We start from the raw sequence: 17,389 nt of genomic DNA, 5'->3' as shown, positions 1-17,389 counted from the left end.
TTTTTCAGCCAAAAACAAGGTTTATTAAAGGTCAGCCATATTAGCTAGACTCTTAAGATGTCTGAGCATCTGTGAGCTATTGTCTAGATTGTAAAAATCTGAGTAGTGGCTAGATTATAAGAATCTGAGCCTGAACCCAGTTCTTAGTGATTCAAAGAGTGGCCCTCTATTCATCACTCCACATGATCTTTCACCTTGCATATATATTTGATGCCTAATAGAGTTTTGTATTACTTTGTATCTGGTAAAAGATGGAAGGAAAGAAAGAAGGAAATAATGAACAAAGAAACAAGAGAATGAAGAAAAGTCTTGTTAAACATCCACACTATGCTGAGCACTTTACAAATATTAGCCCATTGGATCTTCACAATAATGCTGAGAGGTAGCTGCTGTTTATCAATATTCCTGTTTTACAGTTGAGGACACTGAAGCAAACAGGTCAAATCACTTGGTCACACAGCTAGGGAGTGTCTGAGGTCAAATTTGAATTCAGGTCTTCCTGACTCCAAGCCCAGAACTCTAGCCACTGTGTTGTGCTACCTCTCTCCTGTAGTCTGGTGGCTCTTCTTCCAAGTGAAATCTGAAGATCACATATGTCTAGTCTCTTTCTACTGAGGATCTTTTGTATGGCTGGATGCTGACTTAATGGGCATACCTTAACTTCCCTATTTTTGAGATCTTTCAATTGTCCCTAAGCTTTATGGAATAGTACCCATTTACTTTCCAATTATTACAAATATGCCCAAGACCATGGTCCCTCTGCCAGTCAATTAGCATTTATTAAGAGCTTACTATGATCTAGGCATTGTGCTAAGCACCGGGAAATGAATATGTGCATGTGGGTTTATATTTGGAGGGGGAAAGGCAGACCTATGATTTCATTGGTATAAGAAACTTCTCAAGAGGAAACTCCCTCTTCTAATGTGGATGGGGCACAGGTCCTTCAGTTCACTGACTCCAGTTTCCAGGGTTCCACAGACATAAAGTGCATGGGGCAGGACTTGGGCCCAGGTACTCCTCACTCCCAGGACTGGCATTCTATCTGTTTTGCCAGGCTTTCTGAATTCTGAATGGGTCATAAATAATCACCAGCCTAGGGTTTAGGCACATAGGTTATAGATCATTTGCTCACTTCTGAAATCTCTAAATGTGGAGATTCTCCTCTTGCTGACAGAAAACAAGCGAGCGCCTTAGAGGGAAAGACAGGCTCTGGATGCGAGGACAGTCGACAAACCTCTCGGGGAAGCTGGAGGGGGCAAAATCAGTGGCTCCCTCAATCAGATGCTCCCTTCAAAGTCTTCAAGAGCCAGTTTCTTTGAGAAATTGAATCATTTTTCTCCTGAGCCACTAACCATGAGGAGGAAAACTGTCAGCGCAATTCCCCCAGAGCGAAATTGCTGCGAGATTAGATGTTTAACCCCTAGAATCCTCAACCTGATTCATTAAAGAAAGGTCTGGGCAAAAATAAGCAAGACTGGAAGAAAGGGGCTGGAGAAGAATTTTATTGTGTTTGTCTTTTCTCACCTTAAAAGCTTGAGTGGCCTTCCCAATCAAGAATATCTTACAAAATGTACCTCTAAAGTCACAGAATCACTGAAATGGCCCAGTTAGACAAGCCTCAATCATTCAATCAATCAGTACAACATTTTGAGTATCTGCTATGAGCCAAGCCCTGGGCTGAGCACTGCAGATACAGAGATAAATATAAAGAGATCTCTGCCCTTAACAATCTTACATTCTGGTGCAGAAGACATGTAAATAGAGAAGCATACATAGAATTGATTTAAATTTATTACAAGATAATTTAGGAAGGGAGGGCACTAGGAACAAGAGGGGTCAGGAAAGGCCTCATGCAGGAGATGGTGTTCAACTGGCTTTTTTTTTGTCCATTGGAGCATTTTTATTTGTATGTATGTTTTACACCCTTAGAAAAAGAATTCCAGGATTTTTCCTCCTGTGTGTTTTCGTCTTGCTTCCTCATGGTCCATGATGCCAGCTGAGGTTGTAAGCACAATGAACCCAAACTGATGGGATGGTAGCAGATTATTTTGCCACTTTTCTAGATCTTTCAATTGAACATCAAATCTGGGGCTGATTAAACACTTGTTTAATCTGCCCATGAGGTTCACAACAATTTTTCCTGCTCTGTGATCATCAATGATCTCGAATTCGCCAATGTAACCATGCTTCATCATCACAGTTAAGAACCGGACAATTACTTTAGAGCATGGCCTAATTAGAACCTAGTTTTCTTGCTTTTCTGCATTGTTGATGCTTTTGAGAGCATCTGCCAGAACGTTCATGTGCACCATGGTGGCAATGCTGCAAGATGGCGGAAAGAGTGACTTTTTTTTTTAATGGGATTTTTTTTATTTATTTGGTGAAGCAATTGGGGTTAAGTGACTTGCCCAGGGTCACACAGCTAGCAAGTGTCAAGTGTCTGAGGCCAGATTTGAACTCAGGTCCATCGCACCACCTAGCCACCCCTCAACTGACTCTTAAAGCAAACTAAGGATGTCTTGAGGCAGAGGTAAGAGACTACATTCTATTTTCGAGGCCATGTATTCCAACTGGGATTAATTTATTTCCATTCCTCCACATTCTCTTTATTCTCCCCCTCCTTCCCCTTCTTATCTTCTTTTTCTCCAGGTACCCATAGTTCTCTTACTACCCAATCTTTCCTGTCAAGAAGAGGGAAATATCTGGTAAATCCATCTAGTTTGAACTATTAGGGACTCATATGTCACTCCCCTTAGAAGTATTTTCAAAGAGAACTTTAGGGAGATGCAACTGAAAGAGAAAATGCCCTGATAAGAGCATTTCAGGTAGCCATGGAAAAGAGATTTTTTTTTCTATGTCATTTGGAGGGAAGAGGGAACAAGGGTTTTTAGAGACTTTTAGTACTAGTATTGCTAAATGGGGCCTTAAGAGTCACAGGAACACAGATTTGGATCTGTTAGGACTCTTAAAAGTCATCTGGGCCAAATACCTCAGTATACAGAGGAGGAAACTGAGACCCACACAGTTCAGTGATTTTTCCAAGGTCACCCAAGTAAGTGCCAGAACCAAGATTTGAACTCAGGTCTTCAGAATCCAGATCCAACATTCTGCCCACAGCACAATCTACCTCTTCATTTTACAGGTGGGGAAACTGAGCTCCAGAGAAGTGGAGTGAGTTTTCCAAGTTCAAAAAACAAGTTAATGGCCAGATCAAGAATCAAACCCAAATCTTTTGATCTCCACAAGCATCCTTTCCACTACACTGGGATGCCTCTCAAATCTTACTACCCCGGTGACCAACCTCATGGAAGGCTGCAGAGTTCCTAGCTGAGTTTAAGTGGCCACCAGGCACATAATAGAAATATGTTTTGAGATTGGGGTCAGGGTTATTTCCCCTGACATACAAGGGAGCAACAGCCCAGAGAAGCTAAGTGATTTCCACAGAGGTAGCACCAAGAAGCTCCTCTGCTCAGCCTGGCTGGGTTTATTTCTTTGAAACATTCTTGATCTGTCAGCTTTATTTAATAATGTGGTAAGAGAATGTCAAGACTACAGAACTCCCATTGTTCTCCCTTGCTCTTCAGCCTCTGGGAAAAATATCGAGCTGTTCAGCTTTGCTAGTTTGAGAGACCATCTCTAGAAATAAAGAAGGTAGATGTTGGCTATGGAAATAAAATTCCATCCAGATTCCTGCACTAGATCCAACCTGCGGCCCAGCTAGCCCAGGATTCTTTTGCCAACAGCAGCCTCAGGAGCTAAATGATGAAGGAATGGAGGACAGGGAGGCAAAATAAGGGAGGAAGCCACATGCCTCCCAGGAAGATGCCAATTGGAAACTTGTGTATGTTTCTGAGCTTCTCTTATTAGCCATTGATAAATATATCCAAAACCTTTTTAAATTCATCTCAATTCCCTACAAGCACCACCATGTGAGATGAATTCCAAAGCCCACTGGGGCCATGAATATATTTTTTGTATTTCCCCTAGACTTATCTTGCTCTTTCTAGTATTCCATTGACAAATAAATCTTCTTGTTCACCCAATTCATTTTTTTTTTTAGGCTAGGCAATGGGGTTAAGTGACTGCCCAGGGTCACACAGCTAGTAAGTGTTGTGTGTCTCAGGCCGAATTTGAACTCAGGACCTCCTGAATCCAGGGCTGGTGCGCTATCCACTGTGCCACCTAGCTGCCCCTAATTCATATTTTTATAGATCTCAGACATGTCCCCTCTCAGGTGTCACCTTCTAACCCAGAAGGGGTTAATCCTTTTAGACTGTGCTCCTAAAGAAGCTTCCCCTTTAAAACTCTATATTCTACTCCAACAAAACTGAATGATTTACCATCCTCTGTACATTAGGAATAGCAAAATAGGCTAATAGAAAAAGCACTAGATTTAGGATGAAAAGACCAGAGTTCAAATTCTGTTTCTGCTATTTACTACTTGCATAATCTCAGGCAATTTTCTTTCATTCTCCAAGATTCAGTTTCCTCATCTGTAAAATGAGGATTTTTTTAATTGTATGTGCATAAATTCCTTCTAGCTCAAAATCCTATAAATCTATGCCCATTGCTTTCAATTAATCAACAAGGAATTATTAAGGCTTACCATGTACCAGGCACTATGCCAGGCACTAGGGACATATGTAAAGAACTTTCTTTTAAGGCCCTTACATTCCATAAGTACATATATAAATATATAGAGATTAAACATGTGTTTTCTCACATCCAGGCCTTTGTTTTTGTTCCCACAATCTCTATACCTAGGAAGCCCTTCTTACTCACAATTACTACTACTACTACTACTACTACTACTACTACTACTACTACTGATAATAATAATAATAATAAAAGTTTACCTTGATTTTTGCCATTCTTTAAGACCCAACTCAACTGTCACCTTCTCCAGGAAGCCTCTGCCTGTTCTAAATGATTTTCCCTTCCTCTGATCTCACATTGCGTCCTGTACTTCTCTTATGTTATTGTAGCCTATTCTGCCCTAGAGTTATTACATTTTTCAAATAATATTGACACTTTCATGTTTATATCCCAAATATTAGACTTTAAGTTCTATGAAGGCAGGGACCTTGTCTTAATTACCTTTTTACTCCTCCCAGCCCTTGGTGCTATGCTTTAAATGTGATTAATGGTATAATTAATTGTTATTGAATGAGTGAATAAATAGTTATTTGAGTAGTCAGGATTATTTTTTAAAAATTATTGTTTTTTCAGACTAGATCTTCCCATTTAAACCAAGCTGGATGTGCATGGACCTGTTCTCACTGTTGTTCATCACAGAAGCTTTGACCTGACCTGTACTAGTTTATCTTTCTTTTGGCAGCCTGGCGGCCCCCTGCTGATGCAGAGCTCATGATGTTGGCGCAGGACTCGGTACACACAGCCTGATCAGCTTTTGCTTTACTATAGCCCAGAACTCTGAAAATCAAGTGAACCAGCAGCCTTGGTCTCCCCAGTATCAGAGATTATAGGAGTGCACCATCGTACCAAGTCCAGGATTCTAATAAGATCTTACCAGTTCCTTGAAGGTTATCTAGTCTAGCCTCCCATCCGAGGCAGATTATTGGTAATCTAGCCTCATCTAACACTTCTAGGGACAAGAAGCTCACCAGGATTCATTGTTAGATGGCTCTAATCATTTGGCACTAGCTCTACTCCCTGGAGCAGAATATATCCAGTTTTCTACTTTACAGCCCTTCAAAAAATTGAAGATTTGAATTTCCTCACTATTTCCCTCTCTCTAGACCAAGGGTTCTTTACTTAGGATCCTTGAACATTTAAAAAATACATATTTTGATAACTATTTCAAATTGACTGGTTTCCTTTGTAATCTGGTGTTATATTTTATGGATTTAAAAACATTATTCTGAGAAGGGGGGCATAATACCACACTTCCAAAGGGTCCAGGATACATCAAAGTAGTTAAAAACTCCTTCTCAATGCTAAATATACCCGGTGTCTTCAACTGCTCTTCACATAAAATAGTTTCCCTAGTTTCATTATATTCTAATTTCTAGTTTTCTCTAATTTCATTATATCCTAGAGGTAGCATGGTATAATGCAAAGGTTCTTAAAATGTGGTCCAGGAACCCTGAGACCCTTTCAGGTGGTCTGTGAGGTTAAAACTGTTTTCATAATAATACTAATATGTTTATTTTCTAATAACAGAACATAATAATAGATATGATCCACATAAGCAAAAGCTCTTTGGGGGTAGGGAGGAATCCTCAATAATTTTTGAGATGTAAAAAAGGTGCTGGGATCCAACAGTTTGAGAATCAGTGATGATTGCGTGCTGTCCTCAGAATAAGGAAAATCTGCATTCAAATCCTACCTTTGGCACTTACTATCAGTGTGGATCCAGGCAGATCAGTTGAGCCCTCTAAGCTTCCAGGTACAACAAGAATACCCACATTACTGACCTTATAGGGTTGTTGTGACATTCAAAGGGGATCATCTATGTAATGCACTTTACAAACTTTAAACATTATATAAATGTCAGTTATTATTATAAGCATTATATTATGTTGTATTATGTTATGTTATATTACATTACATTATATTATTTATATCATATTACATTATATTATATTATATTATATTATATATATTCATATTATATTATATTATATTATATTATATTATATTATATTATATTATATTATATTATATTATATTATATTATATATATTATTATATTATATATACTATATTATATTATACTATATTATATATTATACTATATTATATTATATTATATTATATTATATTATATTATATTATATTATATTATATTATATTATATTATATTATATTATATTATATTATATTATTATATTATATTTATATTATATTATATTATATTATATTATATTATATTATATTATATTATGTTAATTATGTTGTATGCAACCATAACCACCCAAAATATTTGAGACACTAATGCACCATAGTTTTATGTAAGGATAAGATATTGTTCTCTTGTTTTCTCTTCAGTAGCCTTGATGATAGTATTATAAATATCAATAGCAGCATTTTCTGCCCTACAAACTGAGAGAAGATTTCATTAGCTTTCCTCTTCGTGTATACTGTTTATAGCTTCTGCTGTGGAGTTGTACCAGTCACCCTCCCACATACCTTTCTCTTGACTCTCACCTACACACCAGGTGAGCCCAATGAAGCCAGGCATTGCTTTTATTACAAACCTTAATTTCAAGGCCTAGTACACATGATGGGGCCCTAGGCAGTAAAGAGTGTTGATACTGGAGTGCAGCTATATTCTCTGACAGCGCAGAGGATGGAGGGGGCTGCTTTAGTCCAGTAACCAACAGCCCCTAGCCAGATGCCATGGCTATCTGTTTACCTGTCTCATTCAGTTCTAAATTATTTGATCAGTTTTGTTTGTATGTTTTTTGTTTGTTTGTTTGTTGGGGGGGTGTATGTTTATTAGGGAAGATTAAAGTCTACAGATAGAAATTGCTCCAGAAGAAAGTAAAGTTCATGAAAGGGAAGCTCTAATCCCTGGGCAAATCAGTTTTGTATTTAGGCAAAATAAGTGTCTGCCTACATGGAAGAATCTGGTTCCCTGCCCCAAAACATGTCTCTGAAACTTACCCTTCCATCATTTTCAGGGATTTTGAAGATTTTTCTAGTTTCATTTTAAGCCCGCTTTTAAAATGGAAATACTGCTATGAGAGAATGACAACTATCTGAAATAACTCTGACTATAAGTCTGCTGGCCTCTTCTTAGCTGTCTAAGTGACACGGGGCTTTGTTATACATAAAGATTTTAGAGCAGAGATTCTTAACCTGGGGCCCATAATTTTTTTAAATATTTCAGTATACCTGGCTTCCTTTGTAATCCCACATATTTAATTTTATGCATTTTAAGGCATTATTCTAAGAAGGAGTATACAGGCTTTCCCAGGCCCCCGAAAGCTACCATGACACAAAAGATGTTAAGAACTTCTGCTTTAGGGAGAATTGATTAACACTAGTTGAGAGCAGCATCGCAGGGACAGCCCAGGAGAGGCATCAGAGACAGGGGCTTGAGGTAGGAAGCTGTAGATTCAAGGTAACTTCAAAGGCCACTAACAGGAAACGTATGAAATTATCTGAAGAACATTTTTCTGGCTTCGCACTGCTTCTGACTGTACGTTTACTCCTACCATTGTTGCAACCTAAAAAAACAAACAAATAAAGGGCTTTTAAGTTTGGATTGACTAAATAAAGATCAATGTCATTTTGATGGTTTAGGGGATAGAGTATATTTCCATTCAATTCAATATATGTGTGTGTGTACGTGTTTGTGTGTGTGTGTGTGTGTGTGTGTGTATGTATGTATGTATTTAAAGAACACTGAAAAGTCAGAAGATTTGAATTCTAGTCCTGGCTTTACCGCTAACTATGACCTTGGAAAACTTACCTTCCATCCCTGAGCCTTGAATTTTCTGTCTATAAAGTGAAGGGGTAGCAATAGATGGTCTCTAAAGTCTCTTTCAGTTGTAACACTGTGATTTTATGAGTCAAAGATAATTTTGTCTTGGTGGTGTTGTTCAGTTTTTTCAGTCCGGTCCAACTCTTGGTGACCCCTTTTGGGGTTTTCCTGGCAAACACATTGGAGTAGTTTACCATTTCCTTCTCTAGCTCGTTTAAGAAGGGAGGAACTGAAGAAAACAGGGTTAAGTGACTTGCCCAAGGTCACACGTCTGGTAAGTGTCTGAGGCCAGATTTGAACTCAAGAAGATGAGTCTTCCTGACTCCAGACCCAGCACTCTATCCACTGTGGTCTTACTAATTCCTGTAATGGCCTTTAGACAGGACTGTTGGAAAGGAAAGCAGACAAGGACAATGTAGAGAATGGAAAAGTCAGTGACAAATAGTGTGCAGTGATATGGGGTCGGGATATAACATTTAAATCCCCTTTTGAATAATAAGGTCACAAATCTTTGTACTTTGTGTAATTTGTGACATAAATTATTTTCATAAGAGAAGAGGAAGAGGTAAGAAAAGGATATTTACTCCCTCCAGATGACAATAGAAGTTTTCATGAACCAAACTGAAACACTGCAGCTTTAAAAGACAGCATGAGTGTGTGAACCTACATAACTGATTGACTTACCCTTCAGAAGGTACTTAATAGCTAGCACTTACCATTAGGCAGTCAGCAGCAGATTATGTAATACATACAGGTGTAAATCCTCTCCCTGTGGGTCAAATTAGGAATTGCAATAGTTCCATCTCTAATGGAAATAGGGAGGCAGCTGTGGTGCAGAGGCCTGAGATGGGAGTCTCACTATCATAGTTAGAGCTGGCCAAAAAAAAGTCCAACTTCCAGATTTACAGATAAGGAAACTGAGGCACAGAAGAGACAAGTCACTTGCCAAGTACCACATAGCTAATATCTGAGGTAAGTTTTAACTCAGGCATTCTTAGGTTTTTTGTTTTGGGGTTTTGTTTTTATTTTTTTTTTTTTACTCCAGGTTTTATCCAAGCTAAAAAGGCCTGGATTTGAATCTTGGATCTACCTTCTATGACCTTAGGCATGTGTGCATGCCCTCAGACAAGGCATTTCCTAAGGGTTAGGGAATGAATGACAGTCAAAGAAATCTCCCCTCACCTCAAGGAGCTTATAGTCTATTGGAGGAATCCAGTGTGTACAATTTGTCTCAAATTTCCCCATTTGTCAAATGCAGAATTGGACTGAACAATTCTAAAATCCATTCCAGCTTCAGTGCTGTAGAACAAAGGACAGTTCAGGGGATATGGCTGCTCTCTCTCTCTGGTCACCCTCATTTGGGGATGTAGATTCTTTGAAGACAAAGAACATTCTTATTTTAGTATAATTCTCAGTACCTAGCATCAACACCTTGCATATGATAGGCCTGCAAAAATGTTTTTTTGGTGAAATAAATGAATGAACCTACAAATCTCTAGCTTCACCTAATCCATAGTTCCACAATCGATTTTCTTCAATAGATCCAAGCTCCTATTAACATGGGTCGTCCTTCCTATGGTGCAGTTTACACCCCAAACACAGCTGCTTATTGGGTCCATTGTTTTGTGGGTCATTATGGCCAGCAATCCATCACTTCTCATCTGGAGGTAATGATCCCAATTCATTACCACCAATCATGATAGGATACTCCTCAGGCAGCAGACCAAGACCATACTAGAAACCTTTCCAGCTTGTACTCTGCTCCAGTTTTGGTCCCCCCCAAAAAAAAACCTTTCACTTACAGTTCTTCCATTAGATTGTAAATTCCTCAAGGGAAGGGATTTTTTTTTTACTTTTCTTTATATCTCTAGAAATTAGTTCAGTTCCTGACACACAAGAATAGGAACTATACCTCTGATTTCATTGGTGTCAGTAACTCTACATGAAGAAACTGCCTTTACCGACAGCCTTGAAGAGCTGCCCAATGTACTGAGTGTAGTTAAGTAACTTATCTAAGGTAAAACAAGTATGTGTCAAAGGTAGAAGATGAACCCAAGCCTGGCTTGATCTGAGGCCAGTTCTGCCCCATACCGTCTGTCTACGTGGCATACAGCAAGTTCTTAATAAATATTGTTGATTCACTGACAAATTTATACCAATTTATATGCATCTTGTCCAGCACCAACCACTGAGATAAATTTCATGTTACATCATTTCATCTCCATGTAATCATTTGTTACATTTCCCAACCTTCAGTACCTAGCCCAGTGTTCCCAACCTTAGAAAGTACTCATATACTTGTTGACTGACAATCTACTGCGTAAAAAGCAGACTACATTTGTTTGGGGGTGCACTCAAACCTTAAGCCCTAGGGGAACCCTGAATTCAAAACTGAATTAAAAAGCAACCGTGATTTTTTTCCCCTTCTGTAGCAAGTACAAGCAACATCTCCCCCACCAGACAAGGGGCCTGCCTGTCATTATAATAGGGAAAGTAGGGACCTGCCAGAAGTAGACAAGGAAGAAAGAGAAGGCTTGTACTGTGCACACAAGATACCCTAGAGATACTCCCTGGCTCCCTGCAGTCCTCGTGCTGGAGCGAGTGGTGGTAGTTGTTTGATCCATCAGTAACACCAGATATTAAAGGAAGTCAGGTAATGGGGATAGTGATGATAACTCACATTTAAAAAGCACTTTAAGATTTACAAAGCATTTTTCTCACAACAACTCTATGAGATACGGAGAATTAGTATGGCAATTTACTATGTGCCCTGTCATACAGGAAATCCTTATGTGTAGGCATTATTTTTTTCACTGTGTTTACATACATAGCACGTGGCGCACAGTAGTTAATTAATATAGTCTTGTATGAGTGAACCCCTTAGTTGCTGGGTTTCTCTCCCTCCTTCCCAATTTCTCAAATCTAGACTTCTCTACTTATATATCTCCCTTAACAGATTGCAAGCTTCTTGAAGGCAGGAACTTATTTTGTTTTGTCTGTATTTCCACAATGGCAAACCCTCCCACACTTGCTGGTTGACTATCTGTTTGAACAGAGTAGGTGCTTAATAAACGATTGTTGGATTGAATTAGACTGGATCCTCATTTTAAAGATTGTTGTTGTCATTCAGTCGTTTTCAGTTATGTCCAACTCTTTGTTTTATCCACTGTATCACACCAGCTATCTTTGGTTAGGTACCATGGGAAGGCTGCTGGTATAGCTCTCAGATCAAACAGGCACATATTGGGTTTTAGAGAAAGAAAGAGTTTTATTTATGAAAGCTACTGATGTACTGGAGAAAGACTGGTTGAAACTGAAAGCCTCAGAGCAACTATAGAATCTGAGGCCTTTGGGCTTAGATCTTCTACCAGCTTTGCTACCTATTTATTATATGATCTTTCATCCTTCAAGTCTCAGCTTCCTTATTTTGAAGACAAGGGGACTGGGCTAGGTCTAGGGTTTGAATCTTTTTGGTGTCCTGGAAACCTCTGTTAGTCTGGCAAAATCTATAGAGCCCTTCTCTTTCTTAAAATAATGTTTTCTTAAAGAATTGAAGAAAATGCTAAATTTCAGTTAGAGGTTAGTGAAAATAAAGATGAATTTTGTTTTTCCCATGTAAGTTCACAGACCCTTTGTAATCTCTCCACAGTCACAGGGAAGAGGCACTTGGGGGCCTCAATTACAAACTTCTGGACTGAGTGGTCTTTTCCATCTGTAAAGCATATTCCTATGTTTTGTGTGTGTGTGTGTGTGTGTGTGTGTGTAGGAGGGCAGTGTTCAGAGTTCTCTATATCTATCCAGAGGCGTGATTCCTCCTATCTGTAAATGATATACAATCTGCACCATAGAGCTTATTAGAGATTTAGAGCTCAGAGAGGCCTTGGAAGCCATTGAATCCAACTCCCACTTTTTAAAGATGAGGAAACAGAAACACGCAGAAGTTAATAATTTGCCTAGGGCTGCAGCTAATAGAGGCCTGAAACAGGATTTGAACAGAAGCCTTTCTGACCTAGGGGTCAGCTAGGTGACACAGTGGATAGAGCACCAGGCCTAGAGTCAGAAGACCTGAGTTCAAATCCGGCCTCAGATACTTACTAGCTGTGTGACCTTAGGAAAGTCAGTTAACCTTGTTTACCTCAGTTTCCTCCTCTGTAAAATGAGCTGAAGAAGGAAATGGCAAAGCACTCCAGAATCTTTGCCAAGAAAACATTAAATGGGGTCACAAAGAATCAGACCTGACTGAAATGACTCAACTTTCTGATTCCAAATCCAGTGGCCTATTCACTATGTAGCACAGAGAAGTAGAATAAGGAAAAGAACCAGAGCTGTAAGTAATGATGACAGCTATGACCAGATTTGACCAGGAATTGCTCACCTAAATTCTACCAGTGGAATGGACTACCAATTTCTTAATCCTAGAGAACAATACCTAATACATAATACGTAACAAACTGCCTCGGGGGAAAAAAAAACTTTCTTCTCCCCACCTCCTACCCCACCCCAGGACTCCCAATCCCAGGACTTGGGAATATTTGTCTTGCTAAAGCAGACTTTGCCCTTACTACCTCTCCACATTTTTTTCCTGCCCAACTCCTAAACCCCATCTCCCTCTCAAGCCATCTTGCTCCTACTGTCTCTTGGTAGTCCTATAATCCAGTCCTGGAAAATGCTTTTGCCTCCCTTTTTCTAAATGCCATTTTGGGAGAGAATGCCCCCCTCTGTATTTCACTCCCCCCAGGGCTTGTGGGGCAAATGTCAGGCTCCCTCACATATTGGAAATCAGAAAGAGATTTTTTTTTTTTGGCCAGGGAAAGGTTACATTTTCAGCAGCATTACCCTCATTCATCTTCTGGCAAGTGCAAAGGGAGGATTATGAGCAGGATTCCATAAAGTCATGCAAAATTAATTAGCTATGATTTCGCTGCTGAGCTGCCAGGTAAATTTCACAGTCTTACCATGCTGCGTTCTGTGCGTAAACATGGCAATAACGTGTTATTTGCACTCTTAATATTCTATCATCCTCTACGGACCAGGAAGTAGAAGAATTAGGAAAAGGCCTAGATGTCAGGGCTTGGTTTGGAATTTGAATGTATTCAGATGTGGTAATTGTATGACAAATGGCTGAAGAAATCCCATCAATTTTCCAGAATTCTGATTATTCCCAGGCTCATTTCCACTGTCCTGCCTTTCCAAAGAAGTGGACCAGCTAGTCACCACTGGGTCTAGGTCACTTTTCAAGGTCAAAACTGTCCTATAGCCTCCATAAGCCATGGATTGAATCAGTTGACATAAGCCTTTCTAAAATAGTGTAACATTTTGAGGTTGAAGAAGGTTAAACACATACACAGACTCCTGCACACACCTGTGCTCAGAGCTGCTGAGTTTCCCTGATAATAAGCTCACCTGATAACATTGTGGATGGACAGCAGTCTCTAGAGCCCCACTCAGAACACAACCTCTTCCAATTAATGACCTGCATTATTCTACAGCAAAAGATTTTGCTGTTGAGCATTTATCAAAATATCAATGCTATGTCATTTATCTCTAATATTCTAAATGGGAGGAAAACCAGCAAATTTTCAGAATTAGCCTACATGATTAATAAGATGCACTATTTCACAACCATTCTAGCACTGTTGTGTCTATAAATTAACTTTGACAGCCTTAGAAAATATCCTTAGCTTGCATTGGAAAAGTTCCCAGTAACCCTGAGGCACCCTTCCAGACACCTAACCACATCCTCTCACCCCCAGAATGGGGATAGTTTTCCTGCTTCACCACACATAGAAGATGGATCACACCTACCCGTTTTGTTCTGCTTGACTATGCATATATATTACAAGGAATTTTTTTTATAAAGGGAGGGGCAAGTAGAAGGGACAAAAAAAGGTTTAATAATTGAAAAAAATACTTACAAATACAAAAAGATTTGTGCTACCCACCAAACCCCTTCAAATACACCTTCAATAAAATCCTCTTAATACACATGACTTATGGAAGGTTTTCCTCCGCTACTAAGCAAGAACACCCCATCCAGACCAGACAACAGGGCCTCGGTTTCCTTACTTCTTATGTGGCAATCTGGTTTTCTTATTATTTCTTGTTCACAACACTCCATGTCACATCTTAATGCTTTTGCACTAACCATCCCCTATGCCTGGAACACATTCTCCTATCACCTCTGCTTCTTGAAATTAGTAATTTCCTTCAAGACTTGAAAGGTACCATCTAGAAGGCAACTTGCATTTACCTTGTATCTGTTTTGTGTTTACCTATGTATGTGCATGTTGTCTCCCTTCCCCCCACCCCCATAGAATATAAGCTCCTTGAGGACAGGAATTGTTTCACTTTTATCTTTGAAGCTACAGCCTTTCAGAGTAGGAGTTCTTGATCTGAGGGCTATGAATTTTTTTCCTTGATAACTGGGTTTAAATATCATTATTTTCCTTTGTAATTTTACATATTTTATGCATTTAAAGATATTATTCTGAGTAGAGGCTTCATTAGACATTGCCAAAGGGATCCAGAACATAGAGAAAGATGAATAAACCCTGTCCTAAAGCAGTGTTTGCACACAGTAGGTTTGGAGCTCCTAGGTGCACAGTGGAGAGAGTGCCAAGCCTGAAGTCAAGAAGACTCATCTTCTTGAGTTCAAATCTGGCCTAAGACACTTACTAGTTGGGTGACTCTGCACAAGTCACATAACTGTTTGTCTCAGTTTCCTCATATATAAAAGGAGCTGGAGAAGGAAATGGCAAACCACTCCATTATCTTTGCCAAGTACATTCTGAATGGTGTCACAAAGGGTAGGGCATGACTAAAACAACTGAACAACAATAACAGATATTCAATAAATATTTGCTCCATTATTTATTGATTGATTGTTAGACCTATCAATAGAGCTATCGATAGGTTGATTGATAGAAGTGAGAGGGAAGGAGAGAGAGAAGAACCAGCATAATCCCATCTGTGTCTACAGCTACTCCAGGTTGTCTATACTGCTGGAGTATCAATGAATTACTCAAATATATGGAGTTTGAATTAAGATGAAAAGAAGGCATAAAGATAAAGTAGGAAAGCATTACAATAATCCAGTTGAGAGGTGATGTCTATGTGGGCAGAAAGAAGAAAGATGTGAGAGATAATATCAGATAGAAATGACAAGATTTGGCAGCTGCTGAGATAGGTGAGGTGAGGAGTTGAGAATAATGGCAATCTAGACCTCTGGAGAACTCCATAGGAATTCACATTATCCAGGCCTCATGGGTAAGGAGGGCTGCCTCTTCTACATGCTTTTCCAGAGACACTATTAATGTCTCCAGGAATAATCCCTCATCATTCTCAGGATCCCTTCCAAAGAAAGAAAGGAGAAAAGCTTTGAGGCAGCTAGGTAGCACAATTTACAGAGTGCTGGACCTTTAGTCAAAGAAACCTGAGTTCAAATCTGACCTCAGGCACTCTATAGCCATGTGATCCTAAGCAAGCCACTTAACCTTTGTCTGCCTCAGTTTCCTCATCTGTAAAATGAGGACAATAATAGTACCTACCTCCCAGGCTTGAGAGAATCAAATGGGATAATACCGATGAAGTGCTTTGCAAACTTTAAAGCACTGTATAATTGCTAGCTATTCTTGTTATCACTATTATTATTATGGAAAGGTCAAGAGCCCAAGTCCTCGGGTTAAGATCCCCTATGTAGGTTGGTACAAATTGTTGCTCCTTGCAATTTTCTGAACTTGATTTCTCCAATCAATCAATAAATCATGAAATATTTATTAAGTACTTACTTAGAAAGCCAAGTACTCTACTAGAGTAGATATAAAGACACAAGTGAAGCAGTCCCTGCCATCAAGGAACTTCCATTCTAAATGGGAGAGATTCCATGAACATATATAGCTTTGTGCAAAATGTGTACAAATCAAATATAAGATCACCTAGAAGAAGAAGGTACTAACAGCTGGGGTACTTAGGAAAGGCCTCATGCAGTTGGTGGAGCTTGAGTTCAGTCTTGAAGGATATCAAGGATTTCAGCAGACAGAGGTCTAGTAGGAGAGCATTCCAGGAAAGGAGAAGAGCCAGCACAAAGCATGGAGATGACAGATGGCTCATCTTTTGTGAGAAATGCAAATAGGCCAGTATGGCTAGATCATAGAAAACTTGGAAGGGAGCAATGGGGAAGTATATTGGAAAGGCAGGAGGGTCCATGTGGTAAAGAACGTTACATGACACACCGAAGCATTTATATTGGATCACAGAGGTAATAAGGAGTGACTAGAAAATACAGAACAAAGGGGTGAACTCATCAGACTTGCATTTTAAGAAAGTCACTTCAGCAGCAACGAGGAAGATGGATCAGAGTGGGGAGAGGCTTGAGACAGGTAAGCCTATGGGAGGCTATTGTAATAGTCCAGGCAGGAGGGGGCAAGGGGCTGAATTACAATGGTGGCTGAGTGAGTGTAGAGAAATGATCATATCTGAAAAATGTCATGGGGTCAGAACCAATGAGATTTGGCGAATGAAAAATAGAAACAATAATATTTGCAATACTTATTCCTTAGGGTTGCTGTGAGGAAAAAACCATGGAAACTGAAAATGCTGCATAAATGTAACTTATTGTTATTATGAATCTTGAATAAGAGACTTTCAAAGATGACACTTTGATATCCAAAGAAGGTGGAAAGCTAGTTAGGCAAGAGACTGGCTATGAAGAGGTGGAGAGGGGGGAAGCGTAATTACTTGCTATGTGGAAACTTTTTTTAAATAGATGATACTCCAAGCAAAATTATGGGTTTTTTTAAGTCATTGAAGTTAGAACTCAAAGAAAATATATTGTCCAGTTCAATCCTTTTATTTTACAGATACCACAGAAGCATATTGTTTCTTTTGGACTATTTTGAGTCTTTCATGTGATTCTTGTGTTGTTTATGGACTCCTGTG

At 39.2% G+C, this 17,389-nt stretch overlaps 1 pseudogene; it reads right to left on the bottom strand.

Moving 5' to 3' along the window:
- Positions 1-1,875: 1,875 nt before the first annotated feature.
- LOC110201600 (small ribosomal subunit protein uS8 pseudogene) lies at positions 1,876-2,327 on the bottom strand (annotated as a pseudogene).
- Between the last annotated feature and the right edge of the window lie 15,062 nt (positions 2,328-17,389).

Source organism: Phascolarctos cinereus, unplaced genomic scaffold (assembly GCF_003287225.1).
Source record: "Phascolarctos cinereus isolate Bilbo 61053 unplaced genomic scaffold, phaCin_HiC Scaffold_3;HRSCAF=262, whole genome shotgun sequence".
Lineage (NCBI taxonomy): Eukaryota > Metazoa > Chordata > Mammalia > Diprotodontia > Phascolarctidae > Phascolarctos > Phascolarctos cinereus.
Note: the sequence above shows the minus strand (reverse complement) of the source record. Positions and strands in the feature narration are given on the sequence as shown.